The sequence below is a fragment of the Hylobates moloch genome, unplaced genomic scaffold (assembly GCF_009828535.3).
Source record: "Hylobates moloch isolate HMO894 unplaced genomic scaffold, HMol_V3 SCAFFOLD_5, whole genome shotgun sequence".
In the NCBI taxonomy this organism is placed as follows: Eukaryota; Metazoa; Chordata; class Mammalia; order Primates; family Hylobatidae; genus Hylobates; species Hylobates moloch.
The window spans coordinates 108,259,581-108,274,603 of NW_026652280.1; the positions used below are offsets into that span (position 1 = coordinate 108,259,581).

General features: G+C 43.4%; 1 pseudogene; it reads left to right on the forward strand.

Annotated features, from left to right (window-relative positions):
• Positions 1-3,678: 3,678 nt before the first annotated feature.
• The window catches only part of LOC116467938 (glyceraldehyde-3-phosphate dehydrogenase-like), a 51,112-nt pseudogene continuing 39,767 nt past the window's right edge, over positions 3,679-15,023 (forward strand).

Here is a 15,023-nt window from a genome sequence, read left to right on the forward strand (position 1 = left end):
CAGCCTAATGGCTAAGGTCAGCAACATCCCATCAACATCTCTTACCAGAAACATTCCAAACCCCTCCTGAGTGAGAGACATGCTAGCCCTGAGATAACCTCCTCTCTAGTCAGAAATATGTCAGCCCCAAGATAACCTTCCATCCAGCCCAAAGACATTCCAACCCTGCCATAAACTTCTCCCCCACACAGAAACACTCCTAGCTTGTGATAAGCCCCCTCACCCTAATACCAATATACACTCTTAGTCTATAAGAGAGAATGCTCCTGACTGAAATTGGCCAAAAGCTCCTCTCAGGCTTATTTCTCTAAAATAAATCTGTCTTTGACTGTTGAGCCACATTTCGTGTTTCTTTCCTCTTTAACTCTTACATTTGGTGCCAAAACCCAGGACGAGTGCTGAGGGCAGAGCTCTCTTGAAACCCAGGAAACAGTGGGCAATGGCAGCTCATCCTGAGCTAACTCCTGGATTCTGAGGGTCTCTGGCCACCTGCCCTGTCTTTTCTCCTATTTCACTTTTTTGAGCAATTTGCATGAGGAGGACAAGTAACCTGAAGGGAACCGTGAGGCTCTGGCCAGGGCTACTCCCTAGAGTATTCAAAACCTTCAGTCTTGGGAATCCACCTCCAACCACTGGCAATGTGTATTTCACTCTCTCCCCTCCTCCTCCCTCAACCTCCCTCTCTCTCTCCTCTCTCTCTCTTTCTCTCTTTCTTTCTCCCTTGTGCAGCTCCAGTCTAAGAGGCCCTTTGCCAATTCCAGCTGGAACATCCAGCATCAGACAGTAATCCAGCTGACTGGTAAAATTTGCCCTCCCCTGGTTTTCTCATGGTACCCAGGAAAGTCAGGTCGGCCATCCCGGTCCTTGGAGGACCAGTGGGACTAAGCTAGAGGAAATCTTGGGAACACCTAGAAAAAAACAGACACCCTTGGCTTTTTCTCACCAGTCCACATGGGTGCCAAACAATCCCACATTCATATGCCCTCTCCACTGTGCTGTCTCCTTCATAACCTCTCTAAAGTTGGCTTACGTATTTAGTTTTTTATTGCAACATGGCCTGGCCCCAATACAAATTGCATAATGACAGCAGATGGCCTGAAAATGGCACCTTTAACTTCCAAATTCTCAGGAACCTTGGCAACTTTATAACCAGTAATGTCAAATGGCAAGAGGTTCTCTATATTCAGGCTTTCTTCTGCTTCTAGTTAGATCCCAACCCTCCCTGTGTCAAGCTTGCACCCCTCATGAAATCTTTCTTCTTAATAAAACCCCTCCCCTGGTCTCTTCTTCCTCTGAAATCCCTTTTTACCCTGCAGATGAACCTGTCTGTATTCTCCTCCACCTACATCTGCTACTTGCCTGTTCGAACCCTCTGCCCTGGTGGCCCCTCCTGTCCCCAAGCCTTCAGCTCCAAACCCTGCTCTTCCTCCTTCTCCACCTGTTACATGTTCAAAAACCACCTCTGCTATTCTCCCTCTCTGGGAAGTGGCTGGGGCTGAAGGCATTGCTTGCGTTCATGTCCCCTTTTTCATGTGTGATCTGTCGCACATCAAGCAGTGCCTACGATCTTTCCCTAAAAATCCCTCTCATTAGCGCAGGGAGTTCCTGCACATAACCCAGTAAAAAAGAGTGCTGAGCTTAATTAAAATGGATATTCAAGCTATGAGTATATTCAAAAGGCCTTTATGTTTTTTTCTTCTTATATCTTGTTTTCCTGGAAAAGATTTTTTCTCAGTTAACTGAATTACTTTTCTCCACTCCCTCTTGCCACTCCTGGTGCATGTATGAAAAACCCTAAAATGACTTCTGATGGCCTGGGACTCCTTGGGAAAACACAAAAGGTTCCACAAATCCCATTTTGGGAAAAATTTGTGTTTTCCTTATGGAACCCCTGGAATTAAAGGTGAATAAGTACCTCTCAAAATCAGTCTTTGTCTTCCAGCTCTGCTTGTTTATTAGGCCCTGGAAGCTGTTTTCCTAGCCCTGTTCTTAAAGAGCCTCACCCAAAGGCCAATAATCCAATTGGGAAATTAGCAAAAAAAAAAAAAAAATACCTTATAACTACTGAATCTACTTCTGATTGTCTGTTTGGATATATATGTGTTATGCATGCAATGTCTATTAAAAGAGCTCTAATTAATTGACCTAAGAAAAATAAGCACTTAAATATTTTTAAGGGAAAAGTAAAAGCTGTGGGACCTTTCAGTTCACGTGACTTTAATCTTTAAAACTTGCTGGTACAGTAAGATTAGAAATGTCTTAAGAGTTGCCAGCATACATTTTTGTTTGCATTTATTGATCAAGCAATTTCATACTTATTTCTGCCAAGTATTACAAGGTGTCAAAATTTGACATAGAATTTACAAAACTATAACTCAGCCCAAACAGAATAATCTTTGCTTGTGTAATTTTTTAATAAGCGAAACATTAATATTGGTTTAATGAAGATAGCCACATCTTGAACTATTTAGTAAAATGCCCTAACCTCTAATTTTATGGCCTTAGGTAGTCTTGTCCACAGCCATGAAGGAAGTTTGTTTGGGAAAAGGACTGTTATCATCTTTAATATTAAAGAGAAGAGAATTTATATAAAAATGAATCTTATATGGTAAATTCTTTTCCTAAAGTAAATTAATTGGTTGTTTAAAGAAAGAAATGTTTACAACAATTCAGAAAGTCGAGGCATGTCTGAGATTGTCTGTGAAGGTCATGAAAAATTTTATAAAGGGAATTTGTATAAGAAATGTTGAACAATTTAAAAGTGAGTAGGCCTCCTGAATACTTTATGAAATGTCACTATAACTGTTAGCCATACAAATTGCCTGATTTGTAGCTAGGTAAAACCTAAGAAACATGGAGTTAAATGCTGGAATAAGCCAGACCTTAACTGCATTTCTGTCTAGGTCCTAGAATCTACATCTAGTACATAATTAAAATCCCAAACTTACAAACAAAAGTAAAGGTTGCTAAAAGTTAACAGTGTAACATGCATGTAATACTATTGAAAAAACAGTTTGCAAATACTTTTGACAAAAAGATTATAAGGAGGCATGAGAGTGTGGATTTTTACCTAGATTAAAAGGTTAAAAATTTTTTTGAAGGTTTAAGAAAATTTTGGAAGGTTAATTGTACAGGAAATTCTGTGTGTAAACATATTGGCTAAAGTTGAAGAGGTATCATCTAGTTTTTCTGTAAATTGAGCATTAAAATAAAAGCACAATGGGTTTCTCTTAAAGCACTAACCTGCTATTTAACAAAAATTATAAAGGGTTAAAAAGTGTCTAAAAATCTTATATTAAAATTGGGTAAATGCGTCTACAAGGTTTTATTAACAATTGAGTTTAACATTAATAGCACACTAATATAAAGGTAAAATTTAGCTTATTTGGTATAAAATCATACAGGAAGCATTGTAAAATATAAAATGGTGTTTGGCTTTCTTTGGGCTATATTTGTATAAATACATTATTGGTATGTGCTCCAAAGTTATGGGAGACTCCTATATTTCTGATATATCTCAGTGTATGTTATCAGTAATAATTATAATTGTTATGTTAAAATTATTGTGTGCCACAGAGGTAACAGATATCCTTATCAATTATGCCTTTAACTATGGCTACCCTAAAACTTTGTGTCATCCATAAACAATTGTTGTCTTGTTTAGGTCCTCTTTAGAAGGTGGTTTTATAGTCAGCTATAAAGCACTAACAAAATTTGGAGTATACTTATTTCTCTCTACCTGATTTTCTCCAGAATTTGGAAACTGTGAGTATTCTTAAGTTATGGCAATATAGTTATTTGCATAAGTGCAATAAGAATCTGTTTTCTTTTGTAGCAGGACACAATTGGAGAAATTGGTTATTTCAGCAAGGCTTTGACTGGAATGGTGTGCTTTCCTTCAAGGAATCAAACTTGTCTTATGAAGCCAATAAAGCCCTTGGGAAACTGGCCTCATATTTTGTGTACACAGTCCCTGTACAGGGTTTCTGATCTGTGGTAAGTAATGAATGTCACTTTCTGACAGGCTGGGAGGCCCAACTTATTTGGAACCTCAAGAGGAGAGGAATTCACCAAACTCGTAGTTATTTAATGGTACAAATCCATGGCTGCACTTGGCTTTAAAAAGGTTTTATCTCATATTCCTTCTATGGAACAAAGTTCCATCAAAGCCAGTTTAAAAGGCCTATGTAACAAATAATTATTCTTGCTGCACTGTATGCAAATAATTAAGCCAAGTATAATAAAGCAAATCAGTCCTACCGTGATTTGTCTTTTGATAAAAATGGGAAACTGAAGAGAGAAAATTATGTTTCAAAAACTGTAGCATACCTGTTGTTAAATTCTAGTGTTGCCTAATGTTTTTCAATTCTTATTATTTTCTACTGTTTAAATTAAATTCTAATTTTTCAGGCTACAAGTTTCCAAAATAATCTGTGCTTTCTTAAACCCTATAAACTGAAAACCAGATGTTTCAGCAGGCACTGCCTCTAGGTCCCCGACCCTCACACAAGGAAACAAAGAAATAGGAAATCTTAAGCCAAAAATCATAAAAAAGTAAGTAACCAAGTGAGAATTACTCATCTTACTCAGTCTCACCCCTACCTCATCAAATACTTTTTGTCATTCCTACCTCTCCTTTTAAGCCAAATATTAAAACTTTCAAATGGTAATTATTACTATGCCACCCTTGTGGGAATTGCTTTACTCACTCTACTATTTGCAGTAGGACTATCTACTGCAGCATCCTTCAGGTAAATATCAGAGAAACTCAATTACCATAGCATTTTGCTTAATTATTATCTTCATAGCAGGAATAATGGTTACTAACAGAAAATAACACATGGGCTTTTCCAAACATGTGCCTCTGCCTCTTATTAGGTGAGGAATATTTCTATCTCAACCAATTGGGCCTGGTAAGAGATGCTGCTAAAAAACAAAACAAAACAAGAAAAGAAAGAAAAGAAAAGAAAAGAAAAGAAAAGAAAAGAAAAGAAAAAGCTGGAATACCAAAACAACCAAATAGATCCTTTGTTTGGGAACAAAATCATAGCATGGACCATCCCATTCCTGGGCCCTCTCCTAATAATATGCCTAGGACTAATGTTTTTACCCTGCCTAATTAACCTTTTTCAAAGATTTTTAACTGACAGGATCATGGCCATTTCACAAACAACTACCCAAAAACATCCACAGAAGGCATTGCTCCTACAGTCAATCTGAGACCAGAAAACTCTCTGTCTCCTCATCAGCAGGAGGTAGCCAGAAAGAACACATCGCCCCTCACCCTTTTTATAACTGTAGGGTTGGGATTGACAGAGCAGGGGCATCGCCATCTTGGACAAGCACTGTCATTTTAAAATTCACCTTGATCAGAAACTGCCTAAATCCAAAGGGCATCAGCCTAATGGCTAAGGTCAGCAACATCCCGTCAACATCTCTTACCAGAAACACTCCAAACCCCTCCCCAACAAGAGACTTGCCAGCCCTGAGATAACCTCCCCTCCAGCCAGAAAGACGTCAGCCCCAAGATAACCTCCCCTCCACCCAAAGACATTCCAACCCTGACATAAACTTCTCCCCCACACAGAAACATTCCAACCTTGTGATAAGCTCCTTCACCCTAAAACCAATATATATATGCTTAGTCTGTAAGAGAGAATGCTCCTGACTGAAATCGGCCAGAAGACCCTCTCTGGTTTATTTCTCTAAAATACATCTGTCTTTGACTGTTGAGCCACATTTCATATTACTTTCCTCTTTCTTTAACTCTTACAAGGATCCCGTTTCTTTTTTGGGGATTACAGTAAGTATAACACAGAAGGATCAAATGCTTTCCTCTGCCACGGGATATGGAGGCAAAGGGCAGTGCAAGATGCAACGGGCTTTGTCTGCTCCTGGTAGGCCTGCCTTTCACACAACTGCTCCAAATAGTGAAGACAATATAATAAGTAAAAGCCAGGAAAAGTCCTGTCTTGGCTGTCCATCAGATAACAATGGAATAGGTGTGGAAGGCTGCTGCTGGCCTTCACCATTGTCTTCGCCACTCATAGTCTGCCTTCTTCCCATTCTCTCAGATCTTCATTCCCCCAACTCAGCTCACTTAACACTTAACAAAGCAAACCCCAGGCATGACTCCTTTTCTCAGCTGCCCTTAGCAATCACATAATTTCCATCCTCTCTGCCCCTGGTGGGAGGGGAGGAGCACACCTGGCCAGCCTCCAGCATGAATTGCCTAGTGCTTGCTCCTCTGTCTCCCTATCACAGCCACAAGTGCCATGCAGATTGCAGTTTTCTGGTTTTCAAGGTCATCTCCGCTAACCCAAAGCACATTCCAATGGGTTTCAATTTCCATCTGCTCCCCTGAGATCCAGGCCACTGTTCACAATGCTCTCTGAATCTAGCCAGTGCCCTGCCTCATTCCAGCAGTCGGGAATGCTCAGCTTTGGAAGCCAGTGAGGTGGGCAGTAGGGTGTTTTATATACCAAGTTGCCCTGTGTTTAAGAAGATTGAAAAAGGTGTCAGTGTACGTGTGGTGTTCATGTTGGCATTCTCACACATATATCTGAAAAATGTTTGATCTAAGTAAAAGGAATGACAGACTCCAGTTCCTGGAAACCAGGGATTCTTTGGAAGCAGTTCCATGCATTCTTTTTACTCACTGAAGACACTCCACTGAGATGCCTTTCTGGACCTACTAGAGCTGAAGTAGGGAGTGGTTCTGCCTGGGTGTTCTGATACCATCTGTGTATGACTGGTCTACTCCAGGCCCCAAGGCTGTGTCTCATTAAGAGCAGAGCCCCTAAGAAGTTCACCTGTCAGTTGAGTGGGCATGTGCTGGGCATAGTGCTGAATGCTAGGGAGACAGACATGAGAGAGATAGATATGCTTACACATTTCAGCATCATTTACGGGTGAAGGTGGAGGCTGATATTGTTCCCTACCTGCCCAACATGCTTGTAGTGAATTATTCTGCCAACTTTAAGTATTACTTTAGGGATTGGCACTAGAAGCTCCAGGGGGTGGGAGGTGGACAGGGGGAACTGCATGTCAAAGCTTCACATGTTATATTAGGGCAAGATGGTACATTCAGCAAAGGCAGAGCATTAAGTAGATTCTCTGCCAAGGACTTTACAACTATAAGTCAGTGTCCCCACCACTGCTGCAAATCAGGTAATATTCACTTTAGCTGGCTCTGTTGGGCAAGGAAAGGGACAGTGTGTGACCTTGTAAAAGCTAGTTTACTTTGGCAAGAGGCTGAAAAAGGGTCTGGCAAGACATTTCTCTTGTCAAGGGTAGCATTAGCAAATGTCTGAAATGAGTATCATCTCAAGAATTCAGCTGAAGTAGCTATATTGCTTTCTCTGTTGAAGTTAATAGATTTGGTAGAAATCAGAGACATGACTTCACAGCCTGAGATTCACCAGACTGACACAGCCACTGTTCAATGTTGCTGCAGCCCAGACGAAGCCCTGTAGGTATTCTTGATCTTGGCCTCATTTGTGCAGTGGAAAGATGCAGGTATAAGGTGTGAGGAAATCAAACAAAATGAAAAACATGAAGGCTCTTTTAAGATTCAGGGGCTTGTGTGAATGTTAGGAAGCAAGGTGGTTACCGGGTGGTTGTGCCCAGTGCTGCAGAGAAGGGGCTGCTGAGGGGCATCCTAAAGTCCTGTGTCATAGCTCCTGGGAGCCTAGAAGGAGGAGAGAGGCAGTTGCTGTGTGTGTGACCTGTGTCCTCTGGGATTTCCAGCTCCTGGGGCAGGGTGGTGAGGGAGTGAGAAGGCATGGCCTCCCTTTCCTGAGAACAGGAAGAAAGAAGGAACTAGTTCTGCTTTCCCTTTGAGGGTGTGCTGTGCATGGACTGTGCAGGGTAGAGCTTTGGCATTAACTGGCAGTGGACTTGAGCAGGGCATGACTTTTCTGGGTTTCTGATTCCTTTTCAGTAGGCACTGTCTCTATTGGCTCTGCCCACTTTTATGTCTAGTGATTGTCTAAGAATTTTAAAACCTACTTGGGAAACGTCCATAGCTAAATGCAAAAACAAGAGACCATATTTAAGTCAGCATTAAGTTCTGCAGTTCAGTGGTCATCAGATATCAGGGAGGGAGGGAATTGGTTCCTACTTGGCTCAACTTCTTGATCCTTTACATCCCTATGAGAAGTATGATGCACCATGCCCAGTGAGGTGCCAGGTGCCACTAGACCCAGGGAAGGGCTGGGAAACCACTTTCTTGAATAGCTTTGGCTTCACACAAACAAACAAGCACATAGAGGCCTGTGTTATTATGAAGTTTAGCTGCAGAAGTGTGCAGGTGCCAGAGTATGCAAATCATCTTACACTTTTACAGCCCAATGTCACTGGCAACAGACCTTAGAAATGAGCCATAGCCTTCATTTTGCAGGAAAGGAAACAGACGCAAGAACGTGAAGAGATTTGCTTAACTTTGATGGCAAAATTGAAATGAGAACCCCGGATTTGCACCCTTTACTCTCATTTGCAGAAATATTCTGTTTCTAAAATGAAAGAATACTGGCTTCTTTTTGCCATCCTCTCCCCCTTTCCTTAGTCTCAGTCACCCCAGCTACTTTTATTTCTATACCATGAAGTACCTGCCTATCTCCATTCATGCAGAACTCTCATCCTGCAGGCTGATGTTGAGGTGGGAGATGGGCTGTTTGAGCCAGGCAGATGACTTAGGCAGCTGGCTGGTTGGTAGGCTTGCCTTCTGCCCTCTTTTCAAATGTCTCATTCCAGTTTTTTTTTTTTTTTCTTAATACATATGTTGGTAGGACAACCTCCTGGCTCTGTGGCTTCACCTGCCTTCTCAGCTTAGGGTTAGCAAATACTGGGTCACCACTGCAGGTTAGAATAGAGTCCAAGTTTGTCTTCCTTAGGAAACACTCATACTTCAACAGCCTTTAGATCATTTCCTAAGATCTCATTTATTCTGGTCTAGGGTTCCTTTCTTTGAGAAATAACTTCCTTCCTTCCTTCCTTCCTTCCTTCCTTCCTTCCTTCCTTCCTTCCTTCCTTCCTTTCCTTCTTTCCTTCTTCCCTCCTTCCCTCCCTTCCTTTCTTCCTCCTTCTTTCCTTCCTTCCTTCCTTCCTTCCTTTTTTCCTTCCCTCCCTTCCTCCCTCCCTCTGTCAACTCAAGTTAGTGGGCACCCACATTGTACTGGAAGTGGTCTCTAGCAGACGGACCCTTTACTGGTCCTTGGAAGGCCGGAGACCTCCTGGGAAAGGTGCAGCCTGACCATGAGGAGGAGTCAGCTGAGGAAAGGGTGCCAAGGGGATGGGACATGTTGCAGACAGAAGCAGCCATGGCGGAATCTTGGTGTGGCTGGTTGTGTGCAGGTGGTGTTGGGAGCTGTGGCAGAAGTCTATAATTCCCCCATGCTGTGCTGTGCTTCTGCTCTGAAATCTGTGTGTCTTCTGGACCCAGGATGCTTGCCACAAACTCTTCTCCTTTCTTTACCATGTGGATTCCAGCATGTTTTAAAGTAGCAGAGTGGAGAGACCGGGGTTCTAGTTCAGCTCCGGAACTGATGGTTTCAGTGACTATTGGAAAGTCACTTCACTTCACAGGTCTCAGTTTTCTCACTGGTAAATGGAAGAACGAAATGAGTCCACAGCTAAAAGCTGAAGTAAATGTCTCTAGAGCCTTCTTTAAGTTTTAACTTTTTAAAAAAATTTAGAGATGAGGTCATGGCTGGCCTTGAAATCCTGGGCTCAAGTGATCCTCACTCCTCAGCTTCCTGAGTAGCTGGGACTACAGGCATGCTCCACCATCCCTAATGAAGTCTTTTTAGTTAAAAGATCTGAATTTCACAAAAATACTGATCTGCCCTTGAGGAGCCAGGGAACCTTTTCCATTTACCCACGATTGATCTCAGGCCATAGCTGTTCAGCCTGCTGCTGAAAGAAGTTCTCATAATGAGGACTGGCTGCATATTTTACAAAAATAGAATCAGTGCAAAATAAAATGTGGGGTCCCATGGCAGCCCTTTAGGCCAAGCACAGGCCCTGGATGACCGCACCAGCTGTGTGCCCACAGAACTGCCCTGCTCAGAGCTACACCAGGGATTTCACAGACTCCAGAAGGTGTGTGAGAGAGTTAGGGCTGTGCTCATGAGAAGAGTATTCCTACTTCAGTGGCCAGAGTTCATGCTAGGATGACAATAGTCCCACAGCCCATCTCATGCCCACCTCTCTATCGCCGGTATCTGTTTTGGAAGAAGGGCTGACTTCACTAGTGCTGGTTCTTCCATTTCTTGAGGAAAGATTGTGCTGTTCAATAGGGAGCTTCAGGTTTCCAGAACAGATTACTGACTGTTTTGGAGTCTGCAACTGACCCTCGTGCCCCCTACCTTTGGGGAAAGAGTGGCCAAGCCATTTTGTTCTGTTCATCTGGCCTCCCCCCTCCACTTCCTCATAACAATCTCCTTTCATGCTTCAAAACACAGACTCCATTCTCTGCTCATTACCCTTGGGTGGCATTTTGGGCCATGATAAAGAAAAACAACTCCCTCCAAATATCCACCAGAGTCCCTTGATGTCTTAAGAAGCACATGCAACCAGAGATGTTGAGTGATCCTCACCTGTATCACCTAAGAGTGGGAGATTCTCTTCTGAATTCAATTTTCAAAAGCAGATTTTCCCTTTTTTTGTTGTATAAAAATGCTCTGGGCATTGCACGATTTCAGGTTTTGGATCTAATTCCCAGTCGCTTTATAATCTTGGCAGCTGGGCTTCACCTTCATTAGCCTTTCCCTTTCCCTGCTCATGGGCCTCTCACAACCCCACTCACTCTTCATATCACACAAATCAATTCATTCTCAGCCCCATACCCCCCATGTGTCTTCTCTTTTTTTCCAGTTTTCAACATGATAATCCAGCTTCTTCAGCTTCACTGACACATTAAAAAGTCATCTTTGAATTCGTTCTTACTTTACCATTCAAAGCATTCTGTTCCTTGATTCCCCAGCACCTCTTCGCTCCATTCTAACAGTTGAGTTTGCTTGTGTTTTATCCATCCATCCATCCATCCATCCGTCCGTCTGTCTGTCCGTCTGTCCATCCATCCATCTGCCCACCCATGTGCCTATTTTGCATCAGGCACTGGGGACAGAGAGATGACATGATGAATTACTGTCCTCATGACATGGCAGCGTAGGGGTGGGGAACAGGATATATAAATGAAAAATCAGTAGTAGTGCAATTAGATATGCACAAGGCACAGAGGCTGTAAAAAGAGACACTTTGGATGGTGAATAAGGAGCTGGGAAGGATGTGCTGGCAAGAGATCTGGGGACCCTCTAAGCAGAAGGAATGCTGTGCACCGGCCTGGGTGGATGTAAAAGCATGCTGCATGCAGGAAGCGTTGAGTTTGGAAAATTGTTGAGGCACAAAGTAGGAGAACTCGGGGATAGGGCAGGGATTGGTGAGAATTAGTCTTCAGTACTGGGCAGGGCCCAGGGCTTCAGAGGCCCTCTATGTTATGCTAAGGCTCTCAGGCTCATCCTGACAGTCCTGGGGCTCCACCCAGTGGTTGGTTTTAGGGAAGGGCATGACATGGTGAGACTAGTTTGGAGAGACAACTCTGGCAGCACTGCTGAGGATACGTTTCACGGGTGACTCTCCAAGACAGGGAGGCCTATGGGGTGTAAAAGTAGGAATGATATTACCAGGGAGGAAGAGGACACATTCAAGAGGTGTTGTGGAGGTAAAATTGGTAGCGCTGAATGATAGGTGGTAGGAGTGGGGGGCTGCCATCTAGGTTTCTGGCTTGAGAAAGTGGTTGCATGAGAGTTTTGTGCCCACACCCAGTGCTGTCTAAACTAGTGGCCATTCTGCCTCAGGCCTGCCTCAGTTGCTCCTGCCTTCCATTTTGTTACCAACATATAAAACAGGCCTTCATTTCTTACCTATATCCTTGAAGTATCCTCATCATCTCTTTCAGTCCATCCTACAAAATACTGCCATCATAATTTTCCAGGGACAGCTGAACAATTCCCATTGCATAGTGAATGATGTCCCAACTTTTAGTATCACCATCAATATTCATAGCTAGAGGAGACATTCTTTTTCCTCAGAGTCCAATTTTTGAGAGAAGATGAGGCATGTTATATGTGAAGTAATTGAATATCAAGTGGTCTTTAAGGGGGGGCCACAGAATTCCTACTCTGAAGGCCACTGAAGGAAGGAGGCAGGGTGTCTCCAGGGGTGATCATGAGGGATCATGGTCTGTGCCTATCATTTTTTTTCCAAGTGCATCTTCCACTTCTCCCCTGGCTTTGTGCTCTCTGGACTGGTCTCATTGTTGCCTAAAAGTGACCCCTTTTCCCACCTGGGTCTTTGCACACTGCATTGCCTCTGCCTGGAATAGCTTCACTCACATTCCTGTCTGTTGAAATCCTACCCATCTTTTGATATCCAGTCCAAATGCAAGGACCCCATGAATCCCCAGGGGAATGGATCCTCCAGAAGCACTATCCTCTCTTATGACACTCTACACATTTACTGTGCACAGCACCTAACATGTCTCATATTTTATCTCCCCCACTGGACCACTAGACCAGGAGCAGAAGTGGAAAATCGGAGGCCTTAAGCCTGGGACCAACCTTTGTATGTGTTTTGTTAATTTGCATATTTTTCCCTCATAGAATTTAATTTTTTAAAAAAATCATGACCTGTGTTAAACATACAGGAAAGCTGAGAATATTATATAATAATGTATATTTGGGACTTATCACTAAGAATGGACAGATTTGCTGCTGACACCTCGCTGCCTGCTTTTTAAGATACAAGATACTACACATACAGTTTGAACACTAGCCCACATATCCCTCTCCTGGAGCTGGTCTTCACACTGCTTTTTCAAATTTAGGGTCAGTCACTAATATTTAGAAATGAAAAGATTTCACATAAGAGTTGGCCTTTGGCCACTTTTCTGCAAGATCTCTCTAGGCCATTGTGGGCTCCCCCCTCCATCCCTGGCCTGGGAGCCTGCCTGTCGGGTCCGTGGCTGAGTCTTGCACCTGAGCTCCTCATCTGCCCTCTGTAGACGTTTTCCAGAAGGCGGGTGGGCTTCCTCATGTCCCTCGTCCTCCTCTTCACCACTGCCCAAGCTGTGCCCCCTGCCTGAAACCAGGAATCCAAGGCCTCCTTCAAGCCCCACTGGCTCCTGTGGCTTTTCCCAGTGACTTCAGCTCAGCTCCATTCTCTGTACTCACGTATACCTAAGCCCTTCAGCTGGTGGCTGAGCACTTGCCTGTGTTTTCATTCATTCCTTTGCCAGGTACCCTGCAGAGCCACCCAGGTGGAGAAAAGACACCTAAAAGTCTCTGCTGGGTCAGGTTTCCTTCCTTGTTCTTCCCTCCGAGACTTTGCTGCCCCTATGTGGTGAGTCTTGTGAGGTGCAGCAGAGCTTGGTGCAGGAGCTCTGCCGGCCTCACACCCTCAGGTATAAGAAATGATGGCACATTTTGTTGGCCACAACAAAACAAGGTCTTTTTGCTTGTTCAGTTGAGAATCCTGGCCCATCCAATTCCCTCGTCTCTTTCTGTAAGCAACCCTCACTGCCCGTTGAAAATACGTCCTTTTCTTTACCTTCCCTGTGAAAATTGCCCTGGTGGTTTTATAGGTGTGGGGTTTCACAAGGTGAAAAACCAGGGGGAAGGGCTCTTTCCTCAGGTTCCACCACTCTCCTTTTCTTCCCATTCTATTTGACACTAACATATGGATGGCGTGCATGCCTTTCAAGAGCTGGACAGATGCTGGCTCTTGCATTTTGTGCAGTGGCCGGGGAAGGATGAGTGTTCCATTTTCCATGTTACCCCACTGCCTGGGGCCACTCCCCCGATGCTAGTGCTGATCATCTGTCCCTTGTGGTTTTGATGGTGGTGGAAACCTGTTCATCTGGGCCAGAATATGGTTTCCTTTACTCTACAGGATGAACACTGAAACTAATTCCTTTGTGGTAATCAAATTCAACTGATTAATATCCTGTAAATTTCCTGTGTAAGAAAAAAGTCATCTTGATGTTAGGTACTACTCTAATCATGCTGTGATACACCCAGGTCCAGAGGAGACAGCTTCCCCTCCCCACACTCTGGACCCACAGCAACCTCCTCACCTGCTTCAGTTCAACTCTGTCCCTGATGCCCCTGACAGTGTTTCTTTTGACTGTGTTTTTGTTGATTGCTTAATAACTATGTCATCATTGAAGTCCCCAAACTTTTCTTGATTGGCCCTATCTCTTTAGGGAAATTGAGACAAATGAGAGGACCAGTGATTAAAGGGGAGATAGAGAGAAGAAAGTGGCTAAGGAGATGGAAGAATGAAGGAAGAACAGATGTAATTTAAAATGAAAAAGAGAAAGGAGAGAGAGACCATTAAATCTGGGGATATGGGATAGTAGACTTCTACTTTGGGGCTGAATAGAAGGTATATTTTGGGGAAAGTTCACACTTGTTTTCTTTACTTGCCCAGGAACCCATGGTGTGGCTTCATTGTGTGATTGGAAGGGTGAAATGCAGGGTTATGAATAACCAGAATGATCAACACACATATAGCCAGGTGTGTTTTACAGACCTTCAAGGAAATTGGCACTGAAGATGGAGGCTGGATGCATTTTTGCTTCTCTCTCCCCTGCTCAGGGCCATTTGCTAAGGCATGCAAACCCTTCCAGATACTCCTCAAGCATTCTCCTGGGTTCTAGAGAGTCCCCTGCAAGGGACTGGGCAAGAAGGAGGTAATCCAAGATAGCCAGGGCTCTCCCATAAGTCGGCACCCCATGCTTCAGTGCTCTGCTGTACCACTGACAAGACCAGTTCAGGCTGTGTAATTGGGTGGAAAGATAAGGACTTTCAATGCCAACTCCCTCATAGCAGGCCTAGTCACTAATCAGTGTGACTGTGCACAAGTTTCCTTGCTGATAAAATGGAAATAGTCACTCTACCTCATAGGTTTCTGATGAGTATTAAATGAGATAATATATGTCATAGGTCATGTTGTACATGTGT